This window comes from Triturus cristatus, chromosome 3_2 (assembly GCF_964204655.1).
Source record: "Triturus cristatus chromosome 3_2, aTriCri1.1, whole genome shotgun sequence".
NCBI lineage: Eukaryota > Metazoa > Chordata > Amphibia > Caudata > Salamandridae > Triturus > Triturus cristatus.
This window is the reverse complement of record NC_140584.1, coordinates 680,713,319-680,725,502: the sequence shown is the minus strand read 5'-3', so window position 1 is coordinate 680,725,502 and position 12,184 is coordinate 680,713,319. Positions and strand designations below refer to the sequence as shown.

Here is a 12,184-nt window from a genome sequence, read left to right as displayed (position 1 = left end):
CTACGCACCATCCGCAAGGTATCCCGCTTTTTTACCTTCGATGCCTTGAAAATGATCATTTTGGCGATGGTCATTTCCCGCCTGGATTATGGCAACGCCCTATATGCGGGTATTCCTGCATATAGTCTACGGCGTTTGCAGCTGATCCAGAACCAGGCGGCACGGCTGGTGTTCAATCTTCCGAAATCTCACCATGTAACTCCCCTTCTCAAATCCCTACACTGGCTTCCTGTCCGTGAACGCGTCCAGTTTAAGCTTGCTTCTATCACCTTTCAAGCACGACTGGGCGCGGCTCCGGCCTTTATAACATCTGAGATTGTTCCCTATGTTCCAACCAGGGAACTGCGCTCCTCCACGCAATCTCTGTTGTCAGCCCCCCGTTTTCGGAGAAAGAAATGGGAAGGATCAAAGTTTGCAACCCGCGCCCCACTCCTGTGGAATTCCCTTCCTTTTGAGCTCAGATCTCTAACTCAGTACCCTCAATTTCGGAAGAAACTTAAAGCCCACTTATTTGCCAAATGTTTTAACTAGACCACTTATTGTTCTCTCCTTCCTATTCTGCTTTCCTTACTCTTACTCTGAATATCTGTCTGTTGCAGCGCCATGAAACCGCCGGTGAAAGTGCGCTATACAAATATTTTAAACTCAAACTCAAGTGTCTATCTGATCTGTAAAAAAGTCTGACTGAGCTTTTTAATTGCTCGATGATTGGTATTTAAAGCCTTCTTATATAAATGATTTGTCAGTAGGGAGGTATTGACGCTTCCAATCTCTTTCCATTTTCTTAAAATGCTTACGAAACACCTTATGCGCCTCGTTGAACCAGGCGTTGTCTGTCTTTATTCTGATGAAGTAACATCTCTTTGTTTAATGAGTGTGATTAAAATAATAGCTAATACATTGAAAGTTCATTAGAGTGCACAAAGCCTAAACAAATGTTTATTTGAAAAAAATGTACGCAATCCAATATTAACCAATAAGGTAAAAATATGTATGTGGAAAATTCCTTGTTAGATGGGGCTTTGATACCAAAGGGGATGATGGACGGAGCGCTTGAGCAAATCAAACACTCACCCCCAGTCAACTGATCTGGGTTTAATCCATCATCATTCTTTAGCTCACGCCACCACCCCAGTTCAGACATGGCCACATGCATATCAATCTGACCCTGTGCTAGGATGATTGTTTTCAGGCCAGGGAGGACCTGGCTTGGCAGTTCGGGCTGGACTGTTCGCATTAGGCACAGGGTCAAGACTGATTTGCATATGGCTGGGTTCAAACTGGAACGGCATAGTGAGCAAAAAAACGATGGGTTTAGGCCCAGATCTCTGTACTTGGGTGAATGTACGACATTGTTCTGCATTCTGTCCATCAACTGTTGTTTTTGCAGATGGGACTTTGATGTCAATTCTGCTAATGTGACAGCTAAAGACTTTATGTATATAGGTAGTTCATTATCATCATTATAACATTATTCGGTTAATACAAAACATTAAAGTACACAGAACAGGTTAAAACAGTATGATAAAAACAAGTGCAATTTATCATGAATAGAGCAAGAAATCATAAATTATAGATAGACCAATCATCAAGGGGCGCAGGGCACATTATAGTCCAGTCACACGTGGAGATCAGCTCAAGGCCTTTCCGGGTCTACCAGGATGGCTTCCAGTACGAAAGAAGCCTTCTTGACTTAAGAGACGAATTTTAGAACCTGGTCGAAATTCGGTACAAAGCTAAAACCTCATAAAACCAGAGATGAGGGAAAAGCGCAATGTTCAATCAGTATCACCTAGGGCAGATAACTGTAGAATGGTGCATAGCGCCCTGTAGATACTTCACTATAGTGTATACAGCAAAGGTTCGTAAACTTTCTTAAAAGCCAGCAACGCAGATGTCCAATCTAGTAGACCAAACTTGTGACATGCCGGGATTAACCATTTAGAATGACTAGTTGAGTATGCGGGGCAGAAAAAGGGAACATTTTCCTCAGTCTCATTCAACTAGGAGCAGGCACAGCATGCCGCAAAGCTCCCAGCGTTGGTTGGCAAGTACATGAGAGTGCTCTGAAGGGAAGGATGCCGTAGTAAAATTTTAAGTAAAGGGATCACGCAGAAGCAGGGCAGATTGTATCTAAAACGTTTTCATAAAAAGGAGAAGCTTTAAAAATTAGAAAAGATTGGGTTATCACACCTGCTGCTACGGAAGCAATAAGTTTGGCATTGTGCCTTTACTTAAACCTTGTTTTAAACAATTCCAAGGAGCCTTGTCCGATGAGTTCAGGCTAGTTTCAGAAGGCTTCCAAGCCAAACTCCATCAAGTTCGCCTTGATAGATCTTAGCCAGGAGATCTTCCTTAAAACTCCTGGCCTTCCAAGGATGTCAGCTAGGCCCTCCCTATGTGGTTTCAGTGCATCCTTCTTCCAAATATGCACCCAATAAGCAAATTGGTGCAGCTAGGCCACTAGGTCCAGAGGCCTTAATCCAAGGTCAAGCCATACAGGTAGCAAAGGGCAATTCTGGGGGGAGTCTTAAAAGTGACTGCACAAATTTACTTTCCTCTAAACCTAGCTTAGTCATGTCTGAATGAGCCCATAATTCGCTTCTATAAAGTACTGCAGTTAAAAGCTGTGCCCTGTATATTTGAAAGGGAGTGGTTAGTTGGGTAAGACTTTGCTTGTTTTGCAAATCTAAGTGAGGCCCGGCCCGTGTTTTAATGTAGCAGCACCCCTTTTGCATCTGGGCCTACTAAGAGTTTGAAACTGATGTTTGAATACCAAGATGATCAAAGTCCCTCACTCTCTCAAGGGAAACTCCTTGCAGCGATAACCTCCCCCTAAAGTTTTTGCCCGAGTTAAAGTACATGTACATGGTCTTAGCTGTATTCAACTCAAGCCCACGCTGGTCACAAAAGAGGGAGAATTTTTGCAACAAAATTGTCAACCCCCTAGCAGTCTTTGACAACACAAGGGTGTCATGAGCAAACAACAAGGCAGGAAACTTCGTTCCAGCTAAGGTAGGGGAGTTGTTCAAGTAAGAAATCCACACACCAATTGATGGATAATTGAAACATGGTGGGGCAAGGACAGAGCCCTGGTGGACCCATCTGTAAACAATAATACGCCTCATCAATTCCCCATTAGGGCTCCATCTAACTTGGGTATAGATACCCTCATGCAGTCTAATTAAGAGAGCCAAAGGTTTATGGGTCCCCTGCTCCCTCAGTACACCCCACAGTTTCTCTCTTGGGCCAAGTCAAAGGCAGAGTGGAGGTTAGCAAAAGCGACACACATGTTGCCACCACTGATGCCCACCATTTCCACTTAGTAACCAAGAACCTGAAGGTTTGGTCCACAGTGTCCACATTCTCCTATGACAGATTGGAAGTGGGTTATCACTAGGCTGTTGGCTAGCCAACCATTAAGTTCATTAAGGATTTCTCTACAAAATATTTTTTTGTTTAGAGTCTATCAAACTAATGGGGCGATAGCTCTGAGGTAGGTCCATTGATCCCTTTTTAGGTCTCGCCTGACCCAGCGCATGCGCTGGTCTGGCGAGACATTTTGTGAGGGCTTCAAAAAGTGCTACCAGGCCAGCCTAGAGCTACAGTGCATGAGCGCGGGCGCGCGCGTCGCGCTTTACCGCGATTACTTTCTCTTTCGCGGCCGCTTTGATGTTTGATCGCGATCACTTTTGCGGCCGCACGGCCACTTTGATGTTCTCAGTGAGGCTTCAATAGCAGCAGTTAAAACAAGCATTGGCATAGCCAATAGGTCTCGCTTTTGGGACCTTATAAGTGTTTAGTTATGCAACTGTTGCATGGCTAAACACTTATAAGGTCCCAAAGGCGAGACCTATTGGCTATTCCAATGCTTGTTATATATAGGGGCAATCTCCGCACCTTTACACATTTCAGGAATAGGAGCACCTGCAAGGATGTTTTTTGAGTTTGTATTAATATACGAGATCCAAACATCCAAATTCGATCGAAATTGGTAAACCAGGATTTTTATCCAGACCGTCGGCCTTACCCTTCCTTTGTGTGGTCACAGCCCTTTCAGTATCAATTAAAGAAAAGTGTAGAAAAGGTACAGGGCAGCAGTCACTACACTCTACTAAGTGGCTGGAAGGAGTACCTGGAACTACATGTAGATCACAAGCCAAGGGAGCGCTATGTCCATGTAAGGATTTAAAGTGATTCTCCCACACTTCGCACTGTATGTGGATTTCTGGGTGGATTACCACTTGTGAGGAGCCATGCTTGATAATGTGGCAAAATGTTTTAGCATCTTTGCAAGTTGCCGCATTTAAAAGTTCTGCCCGTAATTTACAATTCCAATTTCTTTGGGCTGTACTAAGTGCAGTTTTATATTGCGCTCTAGCTAACAGAATCGCACTTCTATTCCCTTCCTTGTTTGCTTTCAGTAGGGCTGGCTTAGCTTCCTTGCATGCGATTGGTTTTAGCTGGTTTCCTAGCAGGCTTAAAATCCTTCAAAGAAATCTCATTAAGTTTAGTGAAGCAGACGTTATGGCTAGCTAGAAGGAGTTCCCATTTTCTAGCTTATCAACTACTTGTTTTATTGTGAAAAATAAGATGTCATACATTTTTGTAATGGCCTCTTCAGAGGTAGCAATGGAATTCCACTTGGGGGCCCTCCTAGAGTTGGCAACGTCAGGCACAATACAATCTGGGGCTTTTCTTAGCGTCTCTTCCCATGATGCCCTATGACCCAAGTCCAAAACAAGAGGGAAGTGATCACTTTTAAATCTATGTGGGAAAGATCGCTTGTTAATTTGGATGCATTTGACAAACATGTAAAGAACTACAAGAACGATAGATTTGCAAAGCCCTTTTGAGTTTGCAGTGCGTGCGACTCTGCAACTCACAAGGTTTACCACTGCAAAAGTACTCATCTCAAATGGACACCCAGTTCTTTATGAATTGCGTTGACAGCTTTGTGGGGGGGGGGGGGGGGTTGGGAGGGAACCGAGAGGGGAAAAAGACTGCTTGCTCCTCACAATGTTTTCCAAAAGGAAATCTTTTTATATTTTTTCTTACTTTATCTACTTGAAAAATATTTTTTATTTGGAAATGTAAACACAAGGATAGTAGTCTGCCGTTCCTTGCAGGCCAGCATCCCTGTGTTTGTAGATTATCAGAGGAGTACACAAATCGTGACATGCCTAATTTGTATTTATTAGGTAGGTCATTCTGTGACCCTCTGCGAACTGACATTTTGGGATGCGAGCTATAGTCCGAGCCTCTGGAATTATGCAATTGTGTGACCTCCACGATTTTCGCATAGGTATAGATTTGCCACATTGGTCACAAAATCCATCATGTGCCACATAATCTGCAGATTTGAACAAAACAAAATCTAGTTTAAATGGTTCAAAAGTCACAAAAAATACAGCTGCGTATATTGCTGGGTGGTGAAAGGCCCGTTGCAAAGCTGGCCTGGTCCCCTTTCTGTTGCTCACTGCAGTGTTTGGGCGTTAAACTGGTACTAATGAGGTGCAACCCAGGGGCATAACACAGGCCCCCGCGGTGCAGGGGGCCCCCAAGCTCCAGGGGGCCCCCTCAACACAGAACTCTGACTGCGGAGCTCCTGATTGAGCTCGGAGGGGGCCCCTCCACGTGCCCTGCTGGTAGGCCCCCTCAAGTTTCGTTACGCCAGTGGTGCAACCAGACAGTGTTACCACATTTAAAAATGATGAAATAATGAAGTATAATTTGCCTTTTCTTGCCGCAAAATTTACTCAACTCTGCCTCATAACCCGGACCTTCCCTGCCGCATAATTCCAGTGGCCCTGGCTGTAGAACATAGGTTGCATGGCAAAATTGAAGTGTGTTTGCAAAACGTTGGTAAGCAGTATGAGACCACATTATGTGCTCATTCTCTTGATACATGTGGCCCTTGATTGTTGAATTAAACAACATTAGTTTTGTTATGGGTTTCTGAGTCTACACAGCAAAATAAGTTTTTGGAAAGTACTGAATTCTTATGAACAATCACTTACGGGAATGTTTGGTGAGAATGTGGAGACTGCTGTGGTAGATATAGTCCTGTGCTGATCTTTTATGATAAAAAATGCAGCGAAGTAAGAAGGTTTTAGTGCTTGTAGTTTAAAATGGGGTCTTTGTGCTTTATTTTGTTTAAGAGCTAAAGCAGTATAAAGCAAACAATTTTATTGACCACTGCTCCAGATTAAATATTTGCAGGGAGTAATATTTCAGTGAAGGAGAGAGCTCAAACAATGGGTACTGTTAGAAGAGGTACTGTCACTACTGAAAAGAAAGTTAAAGAACACACGGACATTTTGAACAAGTGCCCTACTGAGAATGATGTGTATGTCACTTCCTTCAGCCCTCTCTGTATCTCAGCCAATTTGTCATATTGGCCTAAGTGACATGACAGCAAAAGGAACAAAAATAGAATGCATCCTTTGCCTAAGGGAATGTAGGAAAGTGCCCTTTTTTTGCATGGTTGCCCCCCACTTTTTCCTTGATGTTTATGCTCTTGACTAAGTTTGTCCTGGGTTCCTGCCAACCAGTTACCCCGGGCCTATGTTCTTTCCCTAAAACTGTACTGTTGCACACCCAATTGGAAACTCTCTGGCCACATGTAAATCCCTTGTAAAAGGTACCATGGGTACCAAGGGCCCTGTGACCAGGAAAGGTCTCTAGTGGCTGCAGCACCTATTGTGCCACCCTTAGAGGCCCTGTACCCTGACACACACTACCATTGCAGGCTGTGTGCCTTGGTGCAGAACAAAGTGGGTGCACTATGCCACTGGTTAGGGTACAGGTGCATGAGCCCTGTAACGCTACAGTGTCTAAGTCCATTCTTAGACATTGTAAGTGCAGTAAAGCTATAAAGAGTATATGGCCTGGGAGTTTGTCATTATGAACTCCACAGCATCAAAATGGCTTTACTGAAAACTGTAAGTTTGATATCAAACTTCTCAGCACATTAAACCCCACACTGATGCCAATGTGGGATTTAATGCAAAATTCACACAGAGGGCATCTTGGAGATGCCTCCTGAAAAACGACCTGACTCTAGTCTCCTGGTTGACTGGCTGCTCGCCAGCTGCTACCCCCAGACATGTTTCTGGACCCCCTGGGTCGAGAGCCTCCCGCTCTCGGGGTCCTGAAACAAAGCACATCTTTGGCAGAGGTGCCAAGTCTCCTACCCCAGGATGGGCAGGGTCCACGAAGTGGAAGCTTCAAAGGCTTGCCTCCTTTGTGAGCTGACCCAGCCATTTGCTGCTCCCATCAGCTGGCCCTCACCGGTTCTGACCCCCAAATTGGGTGGGAGAATGGGCGGGAAAACCAAGATAAGAGGAGAGGTGTGCCCACCTTTGCCAACCCCACCCCTCACGTGGGGGAGGTGAGGTGAAGCACTACTCTCAGTCCCCGACATCTTGAAGATGGAGGACCCAGCCAACCAGAGTGAGGCTTATGCCCCCTTCCCATTGGAGGGTGGCATAATAGGGGGTGTACCCACCCCACGGAAGGGACCTATTGGTCCCATCCTGTACCTACCTGAAACACCCCAAAATTTAGTATTATGGGGCAACCATGAACATTGCCTCCTCGGACAAGAAGAAGGAGGACCAAAGAGCCGTGTTGATGAAAGAAGAGGAGGACACCAACGGACTTGGCTCCTGCCCTACCGACCTGTCCTGACCTCGACCTGCTCCAGCAGAATCCCGGTGTGTCCTGCAGCCAGCAACCCCCAGAACCCAGAGGACCTGCCCTTCCTTTCCTAACAAGACTTTGTCTCCTGTGAGCAACGGATTTGCTCACCAAAAGACTATGGCTCCGGCCAAATCCGCAAGTCTGCACCACTCTGAACCTGACTCCCAGGGCCCGAGTTCGGGTGGCCCAACACCACGAGGAGGTCTTCCCGGCGATTCTGGCCTGGGATCTGGTGATCCCTGACCTACCCCATGTCTCCCCACAACACCTGCAGCCTCTTTCTGTGGGATCCCCGACCGGAGCCGGTTAGGAAAACCAGAAGCAAAAAGACACCCCTGCACCCAACGCCCCGTGGCCTTTGGTGGCCCAACTGTGTCCCAGCATACCTCGACATCCCAACTTACCTCTCCAACACATGGTCTCCTCCAGAAGATCTTTTTTGCCTGAGCCTGCAGTGTTTGTTCTGACTGGAGCCTCCCCATTGAAACCAACAGGGCTCCTGACGTTGATCCAGCACTCTGCACTCAGCTGCCCATGTGCCAATGTGGGTGCACTTGGTGGGCTTTTTTGGATCCCCATTTGCCCTGAACTAAACCCTAGAAACTTTGCTCCCACATCCAAGTGGCGAGCCTGTGAGCAGCCACCAATTGGAGACCCCCTATCTCCTATTTGGTAACATTGGGCCTCAGCACTCTGCACCCAGTCACCCTGGTGCTGCTGAGAGTGTTCTTTGAGTGCATCCTTGGCCCTGGGGGAACCCTGATTCTAACCCCAGAAACCCAACCACCATAAACAAGTATTTACCTTTAAACCGATAACTTCATTTCCTCTAATAGGATTGTGTGGAGTTGGAAATTGTATGGAAAACCAAGAAACTGTATTTTGAACAAAACCGACTGACTTAACTTTAATCCAGGACATTTCCCAGTGTGATATGTAGGCTTATCAATCACACTGAGTAGAAAAAGTCATTTGGAAAGTAATATACATAGTAATTGCAAAGTAACTAAAAAGTAATTTCAACTATTTCTGAACATTTGACCTACCTGTAACCAAGCCAACTGCATTCAACAGCATTCAACTGTATTATAGCAGAACAGTACTATTTTACTTACCTGCACCAAGTCTGGCTTTGTTAAATACAACAAAAATATTTGTATACAAAACAATTGGTCTGAGTTCAGTTTTTGTGTGTGTGACATCATTTCTTGCATGAGTGTGCACAATAAATGCTTAACACTACCCTCTGATAAAGTCTTACTGCTCGCCCACACTACTACAAATAGAGAGTAAGGTATTATCTACTTTAACCCCTGTAAGCCTTTGCGGATCCATTGGACTCTGTGAACACTATACCTTACTTTGGTATAGTATGTACAGAGCCAGCTACCTACAGGGGATAATTCCCAATGATGTGGATCATGGTTGATTTTATAATTTGTTGTTGACATTTGCTCTAGCTGATGTATTGTAGTGTACTCTCTAGGATTTGTATTTCATTTGTACAATCAGTACAATTATTTAAATATAACTTGCACATGCAGGGCATTCTCGTATTTTTCTAATTTATTGTTGAAGTGCATAGTTAATTAAAACCTTCACACTTTCGTACAGTAAAAAAATGCATAATACAAGTGACCAATGAACTAAGAAAAAGAAAGTACTTCAATACTAGTCATTAAAATGACAGAAGAAACATAAAATACATGTTGAGGAACGGCTCTGAACTCATAAAGTTATAAAACCATGAATAGAGAGCTAAACATCTCCTGCGCAGCCTCCTTTCCTGACTGCAAAATCATATTCTGCCTCTCATTTTGAAAGTGTGTTCAAAGATGACTAAAGTGACTGCTTCTTGCGGTGTCCAGGTCTTTAGCCCTTGCAGTCATTGCGGTTGTCTGCCCTCACATTGGACTTGACTCCAGCTTTGATATGTGTCCACAAACTGTACTGTCCGACTGTGCAGGCGCGCGTTTCCACACTGAGGGCAGCACTGATGGCCTTCCGGCACGCACGCATGCGCAGCAACGTCATTAAAGGGTCCAGTAGTAACTTCCCGCGCGCAGAGAACATCGGCAGACGGGTGGAGAGTACATGTATTAGGGAGGGTCTAATTTCCAATTGCACTAAGTCGCATCCTGAGGACTCAGAATGTTTTCACCAAAAGGCGATTCATGTACGCTCTGACAATGTAAGATTTTTCTGATCTGTCGCACGTCCTTCGGGCAATGAATCACATCGCAGGCCGATGGGGGTTAAAAGGTCGCTTTTATTTAGCAACATACCAAAATAATCACAATGCCAAACAATGACTTTCGATGCAAAATTACCCCGCTCCCGCCACCCCTCAATGATCCCCCAAGAAAAATCCCCCAATTAAATATCCCCCATATCGATCCCCCAAATAAAATTTCCCCCATATCGATCCCCCAATGAAATTTCCCCCATATCGATCCCCCAAGAGATTTTTCCCATGAATTTTTTCCCCACATAGATCCCCAATTCCCCCCCACCTGGAACCTCTAACCCAGCCCCTTATCTCTGTTTCACTTCTGTCCTAAGCTATTCTGCCTGACTCAACCCTTCCTACCTGCCTCAACCCCGTCCCAATCTGCCCCTAATGGAAAAAGGAGAGGGGGGGTGGGGGTGGAGAGACCCAAAACTCAGGAACCGGGGGCCGTTACCGTAACCGCAAAATATAAAACCTGTAACAAAATAGGGAGGGTGGGTAGGGCACGTTAAAGCGAGCGCGCCTCCTGCCTACCTGCTCCTGGACCCCCAACTGCCAATAATTAGAACGCGGCGTTTGAACGCCACGTTCTAAAGCAGGCTCCCTGCCTGCACGTGCTCGGCCCTGGGCGATACCAAAAGCCTGAAGCTGCCCGGGGGTGTACATTCTTCGAATGCCACCCCCAAGCCCCCATCGGGCAATGAATCACATCGCATGCCGATGGGGGTTAAAAGGTTGCTTTTATTTAGCAACATACCAAAATAATCATAATGCCAAACAATGACTTTCAATGCAAAATTACCCCGCCCCCGCCACCCCTCAATGATCCCCCAAGAAAAATCCCCAAACCGATCCCCCAATGAAATTTCCCCCATATCGATCCCCCAATGAAAGTTCCCCCATATCGATTCCCCAAGAGATTTCCCCATAAATTTTTTCCCCACATAGATCCCGAATTCTCCCCCACCTGGAACCTCTACCCCAGCCCCTTATCTCTGTTCCCCTTCTGTCCTAAGCTATTCTTCCTGACCCAACCCTTCCTACCTGCCTCAATCCCGTCCCAATCTGCCACCAGGAAAAAACCCTGCAAAGGTGTTTTTCCTGTGTTCCCCCCCCCCCTTCCCCCTTTTTTCTTTTGAGTATCCGATATTGTGCTAAACGCATTCCCCAAATGATTGAAAATCACCATTGCAAGAATAACCAGAAATTGTTTAGTATGAAATATGTTCCCTAAACAAGAAGGAAAGCCGCTACTGCAAATCTTCAACCCCACGGATGCAATCCCAAAATATAAGATAACTTATCTTTAATATTTACAATGTACAATTCATTTGCAATGAACGTTAGATGTACACCATCCGCTCTGAAAAATTGAAAGTCATCTTTACTGATGTCCTCATGTGCCAACCAAGAAATGTCATTGATGAGACAAAACTGGCGTAGTTCCCTGTTAAATTTACGCCGAGTCCTGTCGATGGCAGAAAACTTCTCAGCGCCTCTCCAAACCCTCCTTGGCACCAGTGCAGTAAAAACAATTTTTGTATTAGGCCATGAAAGCACTATCTTGGCTAAATCAGCTTTCACCTCCAAAAGAAGTCCCAGGCCAGACAACTGTACTAAATCATTTTCGCCCAAATGAATTAATAACACCTTAGGTAGCGGCTTTGAAGAAGCCAACTCATTTAAACTTGGCAACAGTTGACCCCATTTCATTCCCCTCTTACCAAGCCACAAAATGTCCGTATCTTCAAAACTAAAGCCTAAATTTACACCATAGTGGCGCCTGTCTGCTTGTTTGACTGCCCATCTGACGAAAGAGTGTCCTACAATCCACACATTCGCCATGGAGGTTGATGAAGGTAAGTGGCGACCTGGAAAGAGATTCAAATTAGCCACAGCGAAATGGATGTTTAACATTCATTAAAATCTCTAACATATTTCAAACAACAATTAGATGACCAACGGCCTAGCCTACGCAGCTGTTGTAAAGAGAAGCCCCTTCTGGCAGCCTCTGAAGCAGCTCCTATACGAAATGAATGTGTTCCAAAATCAAACGGGTTTAACCCTAATGACAACAAAGATTTCCTCAGTACGGCCAAAAGCTGAGTAGCAGTCAGTTGAGAGCCATCCTGGTGTTGAAAAATGCAGCTGCTGTTAGGATAATGAGGAAATTCTTGAAATTTTAACCAGGCAAACCATGGGCATAGCGGACCGCTAAGTTTCCACAACACCACAGTAGCCCCCTTTCCT

At 45.2% G+C, this 12,184-nt stretch overlaps 1 protein-coding gene across 1 annotated transcript in view; it reads left to right on the top strand.

Moving 5' to 3' along the window:
• The window catches only part of ITGAV (integrin subunit alpha V), a 382,159-nt gene that overhangs the window by 71,681 nt on the left and 298,294 nt on the right, over positions 1 to 12,184 (top strand). The gene's annotated exons all lie outside the window — the stretch shown is intronic.